At 49.7% G+C, this 17548-nt stretch overlaps 1 pseudogene; it reads right to left on the bottom strand.

Annotated features, from left to right (window-relative positions):
* Window positions 1–14855: 14855 nt before the first annotated feature.
* LOC142576666 (uncharacterized) lies at window positions 14856–16857 on the bottom strand (annotated as a pseudogene).
* Window positions 16858–17548: the final 691 nt, after the last annotated feature.

Here is a 17548-nt window from a genome sequence, read left to right on the forward strand (position 1 = left end):
GCTATAAGGGACCAGCGCTGCCGATAGCACTGCTTGTGTAGAATGTAGTTCAACTCTACTACTTTCAAACATCATTGTTTTATCTGCATTTGTATAACTCCCCTTTCTGTGAACGACAGACATCTGGTGGAAGAGTGACTTGCACCTGCAGTTGGGCGCTATGAATAGCCAAATTTCTGCCTGTTTTCATGCTATTAGCATATTAGTAAAGGCAGTCGTTCTTATAGTAGCCTGTTTGCCCAGTGTAGAAGCCGCTGCAGAGTATCAGGATCTCATACATATCTTCAGCTTTGCAGGGGACACAGCATCTGGCACATATTTTGTCACAGGCCATGCATTCGGGGCAAGTTGATTTCACTCACTAGCAAAGAGAGAACCAAGCTTATTGGATATGAAGTAAACCGCCCGTCTAGTCAGTGGTCTTCTTCATTTCGTGTGACATATGTGGTTATGGCGACCCTTGTTTAAGCACTTCTTGTCCAGCAGCGGTCGTTTGCTTTTGAAACACTCAGTATAGCTTTCAGCAAGCTGGACAGGAATAACACTGAAAAACCATCAGATGTTAATTCTCGCACTTATCATGCGAAGCTTCGTACAGTATGATGAGGGCGTAAATAAATGAGGGTGTTCCTCAAGGCCTTGTAGCACATGTCACGAGTTTGGAGCAACATGATGTATAGCACTTTTTTGATCGTATGCTATAAGTTTAGCAGGTGTGGCCTTGGTTGAAGTGCAGTGCAAGGTCAAGAAAACAGATATCTGTGAGCAGCACCGTGGTAATGGAGACTCTGGGAAAACTAGTGGGACTGTTGAACATCTGGTTGACCCACTTGCTGGCTCCATCAGGCAAAGTATGATAAAGAGAAGGAAGTCATCAACACATCACAAGGTTTTTACACATAAACCCTGTGGTAAAGTCATAACATGCCAACAAGTCTTAATGCGCAGGCTATGCACGACCAACTACATATGCCTTCTGTTCGGACATTGCTCATTGTAACTAACAAGGATGGAGTGGACAAATAAAGAACAGCAGCTCCATTAATTTGGTTTCACTGGTATCAACAGTGTTTTGTAAGTGTACATTGCCATACTCCCCAATGCCTTCTTGTGTGACATCAGCAAGGACTAGCTTGAGGCAAGGGGTAATAGACGTCTGTACAAGATAAAAATGCATGCATGCATGGAGAGCACATTGTGTCCAAAAAGTAGGCACTTCACAGGGGCACTGGAGAAGGAACAGGTTAACAGTATGCAAAGACAACCTACTAAACACCCAACATTGTTGCCATGTAACAACTTCTGAAAGAATCCCCCTTAAAGAGGAAATCATTTTTGTGTATCCTAAAGAGGGCAGATGGGCAAAGCCCCTTCAGTAATGCTGCCAGCTTCAAAAGCCCATTTTGCACCACCCTGAATGCTTCCTTCTTAAGACTTTGCTGGGTGCAAGCATTCTACTGTCCAAAAGCTGTCATTGAGAGCACTGTTGGCTTGGTGGCAATAAAGTTCAGAAGCGAATGCAACAAACCTCCCTTCCTAGTTGGCCTGAGTGCTCACGGTGCTTATGAAGCAGCACCTTGAGGCAAGCAAGGTGAACGGATGCCTCGAAGCCCTTGTTCGTTTATCACACTGTTCTGTTAATAACAATCACGAGACTTGAAACCAACAAGCTCAAGTTCGGCACTCGCATGGTTACTGCGGAGGATCCATAAAAAGCACAAAAACAGAAAACTCAAGGGAAAGGAAAAAGCACCATTTAACACTTAGTATTGCTACAGCCCACCCCGTTCTTTTATTTTGTCTGGTCGTGCTACATCTTTTTACTATAGATAGGCATGAACTTAGGTGATGTTCCCAATCAGTGACCAATTTTTATATACACTATGTGCTGGTTCAAACAGGTTTGAAACACTGCAATGGAAGCTTCAAGTAGAAAAGGTCCCTGGAAGAAAAAGAAGCCGTGCTGCAACCATCTCGGCAACATCTCGTCCCTTTAATAAAGATTGTGCTTCCACATTAACTTGAGCCCTCCAGTTTAGAGTAAAGTACCAGTGCACTTATGAACAATGAATCAATTCTCAAAGAGCACGTGCAGTCCAGCCAAAAGCAGGGGCAAGAATCCGCATTGTGCTCCTGCATTGAAGGTGAATAACACGTACCATAATGGCGAATGTGCTTTAGTAAGCTTCCCTGCAATATGAATTTGTAATGTACAAAGAATTGTCATGAAGCTTACCACGAGCACAGATGCACTTGCAAATTATGTCACAATTGAAAATAATGAGCACAGTGTAAACCTATGTGCCCTTTCCACTCTTAGTATGCTTTACTGCACGATGCTTATTTACACCCCTGTATTGCGGTGTAGCAAGGTACAAAAGAAACTTTGCATTTTTGTGCTTTTTAGGATTATCTTTCTCGCAATACACTAACATTTCGCGTTGAAGCCTAAGCAATGTACTGCGGTGAAGCATACTAAAAGTGATAAGGGGGCACTGCCACTGGACATTATAAGAGTGCTTTAATCATACACTCGCGAACCTGCCGCATCTCAGGTCGCCTAAGTGGACATACTTTGCTGGCTGATAGCGGCCCCCTCCCACTTTTAGTATGCTTCACCGCGTAACTAAAATGTACAGCGGCGAAGAAACCGTACGTTTGTATTGAGTGAATAAACAAATGGTTTTTACAACAGTACAGAAATAAACGCGCACCATGCATCAGTCTACCACACGGAAGAGCGTCGCAACATACGGTAGCTGATTCACACAGGCCGTGTAGCCCACTTATCAGTCGTAAAGGGTATTGTGGGTAATTCAAAATTTCAGACACACATATGTTTTTATGTTTACGTTCGCACTCCTTGCGTAATAAGACTCTCAGAACTTCCACAATAGAAAGTAACTTACAATGCAAAAACGCAAAGAACACTATATGTCTCGTTTTCTACTCGAACATCATGCAAATGACATATAGCGCGGAAAAACGTGAACATGCTGTGTTACCGTCGTAAACTTCATACTAGGCAAGGAGCTAGCACACCACAATTCCGCGACAGCCGCTAATGAGACCAAGACCGGAGCACATGTCTGTGAACGCGCAAACCCTAAGCCACTCTGCTCCTCCGCCACCCCCACTGCACGGCTGCATCACTCGTTTCAAGCACAGCACACCAAACACACATTCAGTGCTGAACAGTGGGTGGTCGACGCAGTTGCATTTACACGACTTGCAGCGAGCAGCACATCCCTCGATGTCCGTTAAGCAGAGTCGGACACGGCGACGCCACATCGCGGTTCGCCGAACTTCGCTGCCGAGGCGCTAGGCCACTTCGATATTTTAATTGTCACCACCGCCGGGTTTTCAAGAAAGCACGGGTCACACAACGCAGATTCTGTAGTGCCAGAGCTCACCGAGGGCAAAGCCGCACTGCCGCACCGCCACTACTCACGGCTTTCCGCCAAGTAACACAGAACCTACAACCAACACACAAGCAACGCACGCACGATCACATGAGCAATGTTGAACAACCCGCGGTCCAGAGAACGATCACGCCGAGGACGAACAACGAACACGCCACGGCGTCGCTCGGCGCCAGCATCGCACCTTCTCAAAAATCCCTGAACGATGCTGTCCCTAGGCACCTAGGATCAGGTCACGTGAGGGATTTTTGCACGACAAATAGACGCACGACATTGTGTATACAGGGTGGCCAGTTTTTCTAGAAAAGTGTGCCCACCATCCTTCAACAAATCTGCTGTTACCTGATCCTCCCCAGCAGCCTTCCCCCTTTGCATAGCTCCTAAGGCTTTCTTTACTTCTTCTGGCGTTACCTCTGGTATTTCGAATTCCTCTAGGCTATTCTCTCTTCCACTATCGTCGTGGGTGCCACTGGTACTGTATAAATCTCTATAGAACTCCTCAGCGGCTTGAACTATTTCATCGATATTAGTAACGATATTGCCGGCTTTGTCTCTTAACGCATACATCTGATTCTTGCCTATTCGTAGTTTCTTTTTCACTGCTTTTAGGCTTCCTCCGTTCCTGAGAGCATGTTCAATTCTATCCATATTATACTTCCTTATGTCAGCTGTCTTACGCTTGTTGAATAACTTCGAAAGTTCTGCCAGTTCTATTCTAGCTGTAGTGTTAGAGGCTTTCTTACGTTGGCATTTCTTGATCAGATCTTTCGTCTCCTGCGATAGCTTACTGGTTTCCTGTCTAACGGCGTTACCATCGACTTCTATTGCGCACTCCTTTATGATGCCCATAATATTGTCGTTCATTGCTTCAACACTAAGGTCCTCTTCCTGAGTTAAAGCCGAATACCTGTTCCGTAGCTTGATCCGGAATTACTCTAGTTTCCCTCTTACCGCTAACTCATTGATTGGCTTCTTATGTACCAGTTTCTTCCGTTCCCCCCTCAAGTCAAGGCTAATTCGAGTTCTTACCATCCTATGGTCACTGCAGCGCACCTTGCCGAGCACGTCTACATCTTTTATGATGCCAGGGTTCGCGCAGAGTATGAAGTCGATTTCATTTCTAGTCTCACCATTCGGGCTCCTCCACGTCCACTTTCGGCTAACCCGCTTGCGGAAAAAGGTATTCATTATCCGCATGTTATTCTGTTCTGCAAACTCTACTAATAACTCTCCTCTGCTATTCCTAGAGCCTATGCTATATTTCCCCACTGACTTGTCTCCAGCCTGCTTCTTGCCTACCCTGGCATTGAAGTCTCCCATAAGTATAGTGTATTTTGTTTTGACTTTGCCCATCGCCGATTCCACGTCTTCATAAAAGCTTTCGACTTCCTGGTCATCATGACTGCATGTAGGGGCGTAGACTTGTACTACCTTCAATTTGTACCTCTTATCAAGTTTCACAACAAGACCTGCCACCCTCTCGTTAATGCTATAGAATTCCTGTATGTTACCAGCTATTTTCTTATTAATCAGGAATCCGACTCCTAGTCCTCGTCTCTCCGCTAAGCCCCGGTAGAACAGTACGTGCCCGCTTTTTAGCACTGTTTATGCTTCTTTTGTCCTCCTAACCTCACTGAGCCCTATTATATCCCACTTACTACCCTCTAATTCCTCCAATAACACTGCTAGACTCGCCTCACTAGATAACGTTCTAACGTTAAACGTTGCCAGGTTGATATTCTAATGGCGGCCTGTCCTGAGCAAGGTATCCTTAGCACCCTCTGCTGCGTCACAGATCTGACCGCCGCCGTGGTCAGTTGCTTCGCGGCTGCTGGAGACTGAGGGCCGGAGTTTGATTGTTGTATTCATATAGGAGGTTGTGGCCAAGTACTACACCAGGGTGGCCAATCCTGCTTTGGTGAGAGAGTGCGTTACCGGTTCTGGTCACCGGGATCAGGCCGCGCTCCAGGCCTGTTTGTGCAATTTTCTCAACACACGTTTTTTTTTTATTTTCCGGTGGAGAATTGCGCGGCACCGGGATTTGTACCACTTTCCTCTTGCACGGGAGGCGGATACTCTACCGTCCCCGCAGGAGTTAAAATAAAAATTAAATTATGGGGTTTTACGTGACAAAACCACTTTCTGATTATGAGGCACGCCGTAGTGGAGGACTCCGGACATTTCGACCACCTCGGGTTCTTTAACGTGCACCTAAATCTAAGTACACGGGTATTTTCGCATTTCGACTCCATCGAAATGCGGCCGCCGTGGCCGGGATCCGATCCCGCGACCTGGTGCTCAGCAGTCTAACACCATAGCCACTGAGCAACCCCGGCGGGTCCCGCAGGAGTTGTACGCCTCATTTAACCTACAGTGGTGCCTTATTTGATCAGTCAAGGTGGACCAATCTGAGCTCGGTTATACCGCACGGATGACACTTGGCTAGAGAACCTGATATTTATGACCTGCACATGTGTGGCCATACATAATTGAGGATATATACAATTTTAGGAGGGTTCCCGTACAGTGATAAAATAAAAGACATTTAAAATGAAAAAAAGGGGAAAGAAGGAAGAGAACAGGTGATTTGAACTCGTGACCCTTGGATGTTGCCCTACTTCAGGCAAATCATAATGTTAGTTTCATAACTATTACGTTCGGCCAGCAGGGGAAGCGGCCCTCCAGCCAGTGGCATAGTCAGAAATTTCACTGGGGGGGAGGGGGCGCTCACGTTGGAGCTCCGGCCTCCTTACAAAATTTGTGGAGGGATCAAATACATGAATAATAACTGCATTGCCATTGTCAAAGGTGCTGCAAACGAATTCTTGGATGCTACGCACTATCAAGACAAGTAAAATACGCACTTTTTCATAAAAGAATATATTTGTATGTCCCAAAATTTGTGTCAGGAATAACTGATATCCATGTTTCCATGTTTTTGTCTATTTAATAAGTACATAATATATCACACAAACTTTAGGACTATATCAGTTCCAAACCAGCAAAGCAATGCATGCCGCTGATATGAGAAATGTAAAGGCCGTGAAATGAGCAAGTTGAGGACAGACACTTTAATGAAACTTTCTCATTCAAGAACCTTGTTTACATTTTAGTACATATGCAAAGGCCAGGGGAAAATCTCAACGACAATGTCCTTCGTTACGATGTATTGTGCAGGAGCAGCTTTCATCGGTCGTGTATTGTAATTGCACCGAAATTATAGTCGCAACAGAGATCACATATAAAAAGCAGGAGTCCTGCAAAATATATATTAGAAATGCGAAGATACAATGGAATACACAAATGCGAAGATAACGCTTGATAAAAGAGCAAAAAAAGCGTCACTGTAAACAAAGTTCACTGCATGTATCCACTAAGCATTTCAACAAGATATTTAAATCTGCTCTTGTACCGTATATGAATACGGTACAAGAGACCAGCAGGCAGCGTGTCTTAACCAGAGCAGCTCAGGCAATCTCGAGCTCGCGCCTCCCGGACGACTGGCGATGTGTCTGCAACGCCGGGCATTCCTCTTCACTACAATCGCCCGCCATATGAAAAGGAGCCATCCTGGCGACTCATGGTGAACACAGAATCATGGGGTCGTAATACGGCTTCAGGCGTTGTACATGGACGGTTTCACGACCACGACAGCGTTGGTCCGTAGGTGGCGTGACAGATTCGACAATATAGTTCACAGGCGATGTCTGCGCGACAACACGGTAGGGTCCTTGATATCTGGACACAAGCTTGGATGAGTCCAGCAGGAACGGCGGGAACCCAAAGCAACACAAGGGAAAAAAGTGACATTGCGGGTGATTATCGTCACGTCGAGACTTTTGTTGCCATTGGTCGACGGCTGTAAAGGAACGGTCGAGCTGACGGCATTCCTCTGCGCGGCGGGCAGCTTCAGAGATGTGCGTACATTCGGATGAGTCGGGTCTGTACGGAAGAATGGTGTCGAGGGTAGTCGAAGGCTCGTGGCCGCACAAGAAGAAGAATGGGGAGAAGTTTGTGGTCGCTCGGTGCTCGGAAGGGGTCCATACAGCTCAGTGCCAATGCGATCGAAGGGCCTGGCAGGACACGGGATTGGCTGGAGTGGACTAGAGACATGCTGAGCAGGAACCTTGCGGCGTTGGCACTGAGGGCACGACCAAATGTACTTGTACACAAAGGTGTACATGCCTCGCCAAAAAACCTGGAGCGAAGCCGGGTGTACGTCTTGAAGACACACGCATGTGCACACTGCGGGTCAGTATGGAAGGCAGAACATATTCTCATCGTCGGTGATTTCAATGCTCCACACCGTGAGTGAGGGTACTCTGTGTCTAGGTAGCGTGGATGTCTCATCCTTGATACTCTCACCCAGAACAACTTTAATCTGATTAATGATGTATCCATGCCTACACAACTTCGCACCCACCCACGAATGCCACCGTATTCACCGGACCTGACCTGGTGGTTGGGCCATCAGGCAGTTACCTGGCATCGGGAACCGGACTGCTGGGGGAGTGATCACCATCCCATTCGGCTCGGCTTAGCCCCAAAGAAAACCGAGCGCCTCCGTCGCCGATGTAGGGTGATCGAATGGGACACGTTTCGTGCTTCATTATCAAGGGACGCTCTCGCCCCTCTATGCGATCCCATCCCAATGTTACAACCGGCGGTCAAAACAGCCACTTTAACGTCATGGGTCGAGGAATCTCGTCCGGCGCCAGATCTTCGACTCCTACAGCTTTGGGCACAGCGTCGCCAGGTAGAGGTTCATGCCAGCCGACACCCAGATTCCGTGGAGGCTCAACTCCGCCACCGTCAGCTGACAGCTGCAGCTAGACGCCATGAACGCCGCCTCTCACATCAACGCTGGTTGGCCTGGTGTTCTTGGCTAGGTCCAACCACCAGCGCCGCCTCAATTTGGAGAACGTTCCGAGCAATGGAAGTTGGTGGACGCTCTCCTGACCCGGGTTCCAGCGCGTGCCTCGCGTCTGGCAAAACCGCAGGCGTCTTTGCATTTGACATAGCGCAGGAATTATTTCCCGGTTATGATACGCAGCCACCCGTGGTCTCCGCCCCATTTACGCTTCCGCCGAGTGCAGGGGCACTCCCATCAGCTCACGCTATCGCTTGGATGCAGTCTCCGTTCACGGTGCCTGAATTTCTCGCTGCAATAGACCAAGTCAAATTGAAGACTGCCCCGGGTCCTGACGGCGTGACCTATGAGGCGTTTAAAAACCTAGAAGGAGCCACTTTGAAAGATGTTCTTAGCTCGTTAAACGCTGCATGGCTGTCAGGAGAAGTACCGGAGCGCTTGCTGCAAGCAGCTATAATCGCCATCCCAAAGCCCGGCAAACCTCATGACAACATATCAAATCCTCGACCAATTTCTCTTATGTGTACATTATGGAAATTGTTGGAACGCATGGTGGTTAGACGTACATCACTGGTATCATCCGTCGCAAGTTGGCTTCCGCCCCCACCTTGGTGCAGAAGACGGCCTAGGTCACTTGTCCTCTATGGTTTTGATTGGTGGCCGATCGACCAGAGTGAGGTCCGTGATCGGCATGGATGTGCACAAGGCATACGACCACGTCAGCCACGCTGCCCTCTTGAAGTGCTACGCCGGATTCCCTTACACGCCCCTATATGCAAGTTTATTCACACCTTTCTTACATCTCGTGAATTCGCCATCCGCATCAACAAGGAGACTGTGGGATCCTTTCGGCCACATCGCGGTGTACCGCGAGGGTGAGTGCTGGCCCCCATACTTTTCAACATTAGCCTCCTACCCTTGGCATGGCGATTGGGCGACATTGCTGACCTGCACGCACTCATTTATGCGGATGACATCACAGTCTGGACCGTCCACCCGTCTCTCCAAATTCAAACCACAAGCTTGCAGCTCGCTCTTACAATTACAGATCAATGGTGTTCTTTTCTGGGACTCACGTTGTCGCCTCAAAAGACGGCTCTGCTTCCGGTCGCGAATGCACGCGGCCGCCGTGCGTTTAACACCACCCCTATCGTCCTTCTCTTGCACGGAAGCAGAATTCCAATCGTCAACTCACTCCGAGTCTTCGGCCTGCACCTGTACGATTCCGGCTCCGCCGGCCCCTGGATTTGCACAGCACGTCAGAAGACATCCCAAATGCTGCAACTCACCCGTAGGATTTCTCAAAAGTCAGGTGGTGCCACAACCACCATCGCCCGCCTCCTCATACGTACTGTGCTACAGCCAAGATTGCCAAGCCAGTTTCATCACATGACACGAGCAGAGTGGGACCGCTTGGAATCTATCAATCGAGCAGCAATGCGGGTTATTACGGGCCTCCCACAAATTACGCCCATTCACGCACTCCAGGCTGAAGCGCAATTAAATACCCTAGACGAACTGGCCCACCAGCGTCGCCAAGCTCGTTCCGCAAAGTGTCATAATATCCCTGAAGCTGCAGCTCAATTGAGAAGTATATGGCAGACGGTTCAGTGATGCCCTGCGATTCCTGCGCGCCACGACCACCATGGCTTTATCAGCAAGTTACAGACAATCGGCCTCTGACTCGCATACACACACGATCCATTGGCCACCTTAAAGAGTCGAGTATAATAGCAAATAGCTCATCAGCTACGAGTGCAAGCTCTTCGTGCAGACATGTAGCATATGTCGACGCTAGTGTGAGTGATGATCACGTCACCATGGCTATCGCTTGTCCGGAAATATTGTCAGAAATAGCAACCTGCTCGTGTGCTTGCTCCCCTGCCTGGCCGTCGACACAGGCGGAGCTCTTGGCAATCCGAGACGCAATATCCACCCTCTGTCCGCTGCTTCCGCCGTCTAGTATACACATTGACATCTTCACCGATTCCTCAGCTGCCATCCGTTGTCTGCGGCGTGTTCTGAATTCCGACGTTTTGGCACAGGAGATTCAGGACACAGTGGAGTGAGAAATTACCTGTTACAGTACGTGTACAATGGATACGTCGTAATGCACATCCCACACAAGCCTTAGTGGATGCAGCGAGCCGTAACAAAACTTCTCGTCCACTTCAATTGGCCCCCACCTCTCCGGAGACAAGGCTCCTCACAGAAAAAGAACACCTTCGGCGCGCCACGCGAGCACTTCTCCCACCGTGTGGCACCGACCTCCCTGGCGGCCTAGCGCAGTGGGAAGAGGTCTTGTTACGAAAGTTACGCCTCCGTGTCGCCCTCACCCCTGCGGTAACCTGGTCGTGGTCGGCACAGTACCGTGCCTCCATCAGCGATTCTTGCCCCTTCTTTTCCGCTCCTGTCTGCGAGGTGGACACTGGGCACCTCATCTGGACTTGCCCCTCTCTACATGCCCTCCGCCAGAAACACCTGCTTCGATGTGGACCACCCCCAGGTCGGCCGCCAGATGTAGACAGTTGGATCTTGGGGCCCCACCACCGGACATTGCTGGACGTCCTCCGAGAATCCGGCGTGTATCTACACGTTTAAATATTTCTTTATGCCAGAAGGCACGCTGTCGCAATAAAAAAAAGGTATGACCAGCAACCACTTGCGGACGTCAGAGGCGTAATTCCGGCGATAGAGAAGTCCATCTCGAATTTCGAAGTGAGATGCTTGGCTGCGCAAAGGTCGAGAGGGTGAAGGAACAGTCGACGGGTTTGAAAGGAAGCGGATAAGAGTACTAATCCAGGCATCCTTGCGTTGCTCCGAAGCCATGTCGCAGCCTGCTGGGAACGAAAGTACTTGGTCAACGGCAGAGAGGCAGGCATCGCTTTTGGTTGACACGGGCGAACGGGAAAGCGCGTCGGCATCGGTGTGGCGGCGGCGAGACCTGTAGACAACGCGCACGTTGAAATCTTGCAACCGCAAAGCCCAGCGAGCTAATCGACCTGAGGGGTCCTTCAACGTGGACAGCCAACAAAGTGCGTGGTGGTCTGTAATCACGTCGAAGGGACGGCCATAGAGGTAGGGTCGAAATTTACGAAATGCCCAGATTATGGCCAAACGTTCCTTCTCAGTAACGAAATAATTCTTTTCGGCTTTGGTGGGGATGCGGCTTGCGTATGCAACGACGTACTCGCCGAATCCAGATTTGCGCTGCGCGAGCACAGCGCCGAGTCGAACACCGCTTGCGTCGGTGTGCACTTCGGTCGGAGCTGTCGGGTCGAAGTGACGCAGTATAGGCGGCGAGGTCAGTAGACGACGCAACTCTTGGAAGGCATCGTCACAAGCGGACGACCAGGCGTAGTCGTTCAAGTCTCTCCGTAGAAGCTGATTCAAGGGAGCGGTGATGGATGCAAAATTCCGAATGAAGCGGCGAAAGTAAGTGTAGTGTCTGCTCCCGGCGCGGGAGTTATCTCTATTCCAGATAAGAAGACTGGACTCGAGTAAAACTCAAAGGAACGTTTATTCCACACCGTGTCGAGCCCTGCGCTTCCCGTGGCCCTCTCCCACTCAGCCCAGTTGTCGCACCAGGATTCTTCTGTAATGCGCATAGGGGGGCGCTGCTTGTGGGTTGGCTTTTCTTGACGATGCTACATCCCACCAGACTTTTATTCAGCCTGCACTGGGCCGACGATGAAATCTGAAAAAAACCTTCGGCTGGGTATTGCGGGCTTGACGGTCCGGGTTTCGCCGTGCATTCGGTTGGGATGCTTTGTTGTCTCCAAGTGAAGAGGATCTAAACCCTGTATTGTCACTCTGGGTTACACCTGTTGGAGTGATGCGGACATCCCAGTCTTCGAGTGCTGGACTATGCTGCTGACCTACTTTGATACGTTTGAAGAACGACGCATTTCTTAAAACCCTCCTGCCGTCTCGCTCGGCAGTTACAGCTGTCCCTTGAATTCTCGTCACCCTGTAGGGAACAGGCTCGTAGGCCGTCTCATGGGAGAGAGGCGAGTGTCGCTTAAGGAGTACCGCGTCTCCCATTTGAATTGTGTGTGGCACAGCGTGTTTTCTGTCATCAGCGTAGTCCTTCATTTGTTGCTTCTTCTTTAGATCTGTTTCTGCCAGCTCCGCATGCATGCGCTTCTCTGGAACTTCAGGAAGCTTCGTTTTGATCTTTCGTCCAAACAGCAGTTCAGCAGGCGTGAAACCTGTTGTTGAGTGAGGTGTCGCCCTGTAGTTTAGAAGGAATTCGTTTAGCTCCGCTTGCCAGTCTCTCTGCTCAGCACCAGCACTCTTCACCAGCTTTTTAACGTTTCTCATGAATCTTTCGACCTCTCCATTGGCTTGAGGCCACAGAGGAGTGACGCGATGATGGTGAATTCCACAAGATTTCATGAACTCTGCAAACTCCTTCCCGAAGAAGGGAGGTCCATTGTCTGTCTTTAGTGTCTGTGGCATTCCGTGTACTGTGAACATTTCGCTCAGTTTCTCCATCACAGATTTTGAACTTAGCGAGGAGAGTGCTGCTGTCAGAGGAAAACGCGAGTACTCGTCGACAACCACTAGAACATACTTGTTGCCAGGTAGGGGGCCAGCAAAGTCTGCTGCCACAGACTGCCATGGTCCATTTGGAAGTGGTGTCATGATTAGCGGTGATGTCTTGTTTTCAACCACGGCTCTCTGGCATGCTTCACAGTCTTCAATAGCCACCTCTACTTTCTTGTCAATCCCCGGAAACCACACTTTTTCTCTACTCAATTGTTTGGTCTTCACCACTCCTTGGTGACCTCTGTGTGCTAGACGAATGACTTGAGCCTGTGCTTGTTCAGGAATTATCAGTCTCGTCCCTCTTAGCACAATGTCGTTTTCGGCAACTGTGAGCTCGTCCTTGATTTGAGCAAATGGTTTCAGCCTGTCGCTTTTCCACATGTCGTCACAAGTCTTTGGGTTGTTCGTTCGCAGAGCCTTGATCAAAAGCTGCATCTGAGCATCTTCTGCGTATGTTTTCTCGATTTCTTGCAAAGTCAGTGCCTGTGGAACAGCTGATTCCACGATGAAGGAGACATACTCTTCTATCGCACTTGCTTCTTCACTGGGGACGACACTGTCGGTAGGTGGTGCGTGCCTTGACAGGCAGTCTGCAGGGTTGTTATTCCCTGCAATGTGTTCAATCTCGAAGGTGTAATGCTGTAACCTTAGGCTCAGTCGTTCAAGCCTTGCTGAGAGCTTTGTGCTGGGCTATCGAATGATAGACACCAAAGGCAGGTGGTCTGTCTTCACCGTGAACTTTCCTCCTGCGAGGTAGATGCGAAAGTGTTCAATACCTGCTACTATGGCCAACATTTCACGGTCGATGTGGGGATATCTTCTCTCCGTTGGTGTCAATGCTCTGCTGAAGTACGCCAGAATGCTGCGGCTTTTGTCACTTGGATCTTCTTGAGCCAGCACTCCCGCTATACCTTCTGGTCCAGCATCAGTGATGACGTGAGTCTCTTTTGTGTCGTCAAAGTATGCTAGGGTGCGCATTCGAGATATTTCTTTCTTCACGTCATCTAGGGCCTTCTGGTGCTCTTCGTTCCAGCAGAATTCTGTGCCGGCATGTGTGAGCTTCCTCAATGGATCCACCATTTGGGCTAAGCGAGGAATGAATCTAGAGCAATAGTTTACCATGCCAAGGAGGCTTCTAACCTCGGTTGGCGTCTTTGGTGCTGTCATTCTGGCTACTGCTTTAACCTTTTCTGGGTCCACACTGACTCCTGCAGATGAGAACACGTGTCCAAAGAATTTCAGCTTGTTGGTGCCTAGGACGCACTTGTTTTCATTCAGAGTCGGCCCGGCATCTTCCAGGTGCTTCAACACCAGACGCAGTCTTCGGTCGTGCTCTGTTATGGTGCGTCCAGAGATGAGGATGTCGTCACTGACATTGATGATTCCGTCCTCATCCTGGAGTACTTGCCTTATGGCGTCTTGAAAAATCTCTGCGGCAGCATTGACACCAAACAATAGCCTTTTCTATCTCCTCAGACCACAGTGTGTAGAGAACGTTATCACCTTGGATTCTTCAGCAAGCTCGAGCTGATGGTAGCCCTCTTTCAGGTCCAACTTTGAAAAGTAGGCGGCTCCGTTCAGAATGCTGATAACATCTTCTACTGTGGGCATGACGTGTCTTTCTCTAGCAATGGCCACGTTGGCTTCTCGCATGTCGACACACATTCTGACTGCGTTGGGATCATGGCGTTTGAGAACAATTACGATCGGTGACACCCAAGGTGTTGGTCCGGTTACTTTCTCTATGATGTCTTACTCCTCCAGGCGTGTGAGCTCGGTCTCTAGCGCTTTTCTCATCTGGAAAGGAATGCGACGGTGTTGTCGTACGACTGGTTGGACGTCTTGTGAGATGTTCAGCTTCACTTGAAAGTTCTTGAGCCGACCGACCTTGCCAAACAGCTTAGGAAACTCTTTCTTTGCGTCAACACTACTGTGCTCTGTGACCAGCTGAAGTATTGTGATGAGCTTGAGATCAGAGGCTGTCTTGTAGCTCAGAAGCGATCGATGTGTCCCTTTTACGACGTAAACTGTCCTTCAGCGACTTGGTCTAGAGCACGGAACGTTGCAGAGAACTTTCCCATGACTGGGATCTCTTGGGTGACTCCATATGGTACCAGCTTTGTGGTTGTGCGCTCTAGCTGCATCGTCTGTAGGTGCTTTTGCCACGTTGTCTCTCCGATGACGTTGACACCTGCTCCAGAATCCACACAAAACTCAAGTGGTGTGTCGTTGATTTTGCCTGTTACCACTGGTAATTCTTGCCTGTGACTCTGCACGTGAAAGACGCAATCCTCCACGCTTGTGTCCTGTTGTGTGCCTGCGGGGGTGTCCGTGACGTCAATGGAGTGTACAGTGGGTCTTTGTCTGCAGAACTTGGCGAAGTGGTTTTTCTTTTGACACTTGTGGCATGTAGCTCCCCATGCTGGACAGCTCAATTTCCCTCCTTTGTGAGGCCACGCTCCTCCACAACAGCTGCACTTCTCAGCTTGCTTGTTCTCTGGACGATTGCCCGACAGCTTGTGTTCTGACTGGTTGCTCGAAGGCGCACTGCGCCGCCACTGCTTCTTCTTTGTGACTTTCTGCACAGGTTCGACGCGCTCGCGGCCTTCCATGCTGGTTGCTTGGAACTCTGCTGTCTCGAGGCTGCGGCCTATTTCCATGATTTTCTCCAGCGTGACATCGCGCTCTCGTAATGCACTGTGGCGCAGCTTAGCTGAATTGGTGTCTTCTATCATTTGCGATACGATTTCTTGTTCTTCGTTCGCAAACTCGCATGTCGCAGCCAACTTTCTGAGTCGGACTTGAAATTGGTCCACTGTTTCTTCGGAGCTTTGTTTTGCTTGACGAAAAACATGCCTCTCGTAGACCGCGTTCTTTCTTGGTGCGAAATGTGCGTTCAGCTTCGCGACTGCCGTTTCATAGTCCGTGCCTCGATCCGGAAGCGTCAGAAAAATGTCGTGCACCGCATCTCCTGCGTAGTGTAGCAGCATAGCACGTTTGCGGGCTGCATTCTGTATGTTTGCTGCTAGTAGAAAGTTGTCAAGCGGGCTTGCCATTTCGTCCACCGCTGGGCCAGCGACGTCGGGTCCGTGTAAGGGTCGAATGGCGGGAAGGCGGGCAGCATGGCTTCCATCTTGCGTGGCTTTTTTTTTCTTGATTGGCGTCCGCTGATTTATTCCTTGGCCTCTTCTGGTGCCGTGTGGGCTTCTTGAAGTTGAATGATCCTCGTCGCCAGTTTGTAGTGTCTGCTCCCGGCGCGGGAGTTATCTCTATTCCAGATAAGAAGACTGGACTTGAGTAAAACTCAAAGGAACGTTTATTCCACACCGTGTCGAGCCCCGCGCTTCCCGTGGCCCTCTTCCATTCAGCCCAGTTGTCGCACCAGGATTCTTCTGTAATGCGCATAGGGGGCGCTGCTTGTGGGTTGGCTTTTTTTGACGATGCTACAGTAAGAACACAGGCCAAGGAAGCTGCGAAGTTCTCTTACGGAGGAAGGTTTGGGACAATGACCACCTGCACGGAGCTTGGCGGCGTCAGGAAGAATACCGTGTTTAGATACTACATGGCCAAGAATGGTGAGCTGACTTGCGCCAAAGTGGCATTTCTTCAGGTTGAGCTGAAGGCCGGCGGCAGTTAGGCGCTGTAACGCTTCCTCCAGCCTACAGAGATGGGTGGGAAAATCGGGCGAAAAAATAATCACATCCTCTAAGTAGCACAGGCACGTTTTCCACTTGAGACCAAGCAAAAGGTTGTCCATCATACGCTCAAATGTTGCGGGGACGTTGCAAAGCGCGAAAGGCATTACACGAAATTCATATAGGCCATCTGGTGTTACAAAGGCCGTTTTAGGTTGGTCTTCGGGTGCCAAGGGGATTTGCCAATAGCCGCTGCGTAGGTCGATAGAAGAGAACTCCGCGCCTTGGAGACAGTCAAGGGCGTCGTCAATTCTCGGAAGAGGGTAAACATCTTTACGAGTTATTTTGTGAAGACGACGGTAATCGACACAGAATCGAATCGATCCATCCTTCTTAACAAGAACAACGGGAGATGCCCAGGGGCTATCGGAAGGCTGAATGACACTGCGCTTGAGCATGACAGCTACTTGGTCGTTGATAACACGGCGCTCTGTCGCGGATACACGATATGGTCTTTGTCGCAGTGGTGCACTGGTACCCGTGTCGATGCGATGAGAAACAGTTGACGTGCGGCCCAAGGGAACATGCTGGCAGTCGAAAGACGAACAGAACTTATCGAGAAGGCGTAGAAGCAGGGCGCGTTGAGAAACAGTCAACGTGTCGGCGATGGAGCTATGTAAAACATCGGCCGAAGTCGGCTCGTTCACGAGGTTACAGGTCACTCCGGCGACCTCATGAGTGGCGATGAAACCAGTTGGCATGTCAATGATGGCAGTAGGGTCGACACACTGGGCACGGCCAACGCACTCCCCACGAAGCAAAGTGAGAGGGCAGGGCAATCGGTTGGCGACGAGCAGTCTGGTGACGCCGGCGTGAACGTCCAAAGGAGCGAAAGGCAGCGGGGAACATCTGCGACGAGCGAAAATTGCAGATGGCGTAAAAAGTGCGCTGGCACTCGCAACAATGTTGCATGACAGTGTGGCAAGGGCAGATGAGTGTGGTGGAATTGTAACGCCTTCGGCAACAAATACTTTATCTTCAGGCAGGCGATTTTTTTCGGGGGGGGGGGG

This window comes from Dermacentor variabilis, chromosome 3 (assembly GCF_050947875.1).
Source record: "Dermacentor variabilis isolate Ectoservices chromosome 3, ASM5094787v1, whole genome shotgun sequence".
NCBI lineage: Eukaryota > Metazoa > Arthropoda > Arachnida > Ixodida > Ixodidae > Dermacentor > Dermacentor variabilis.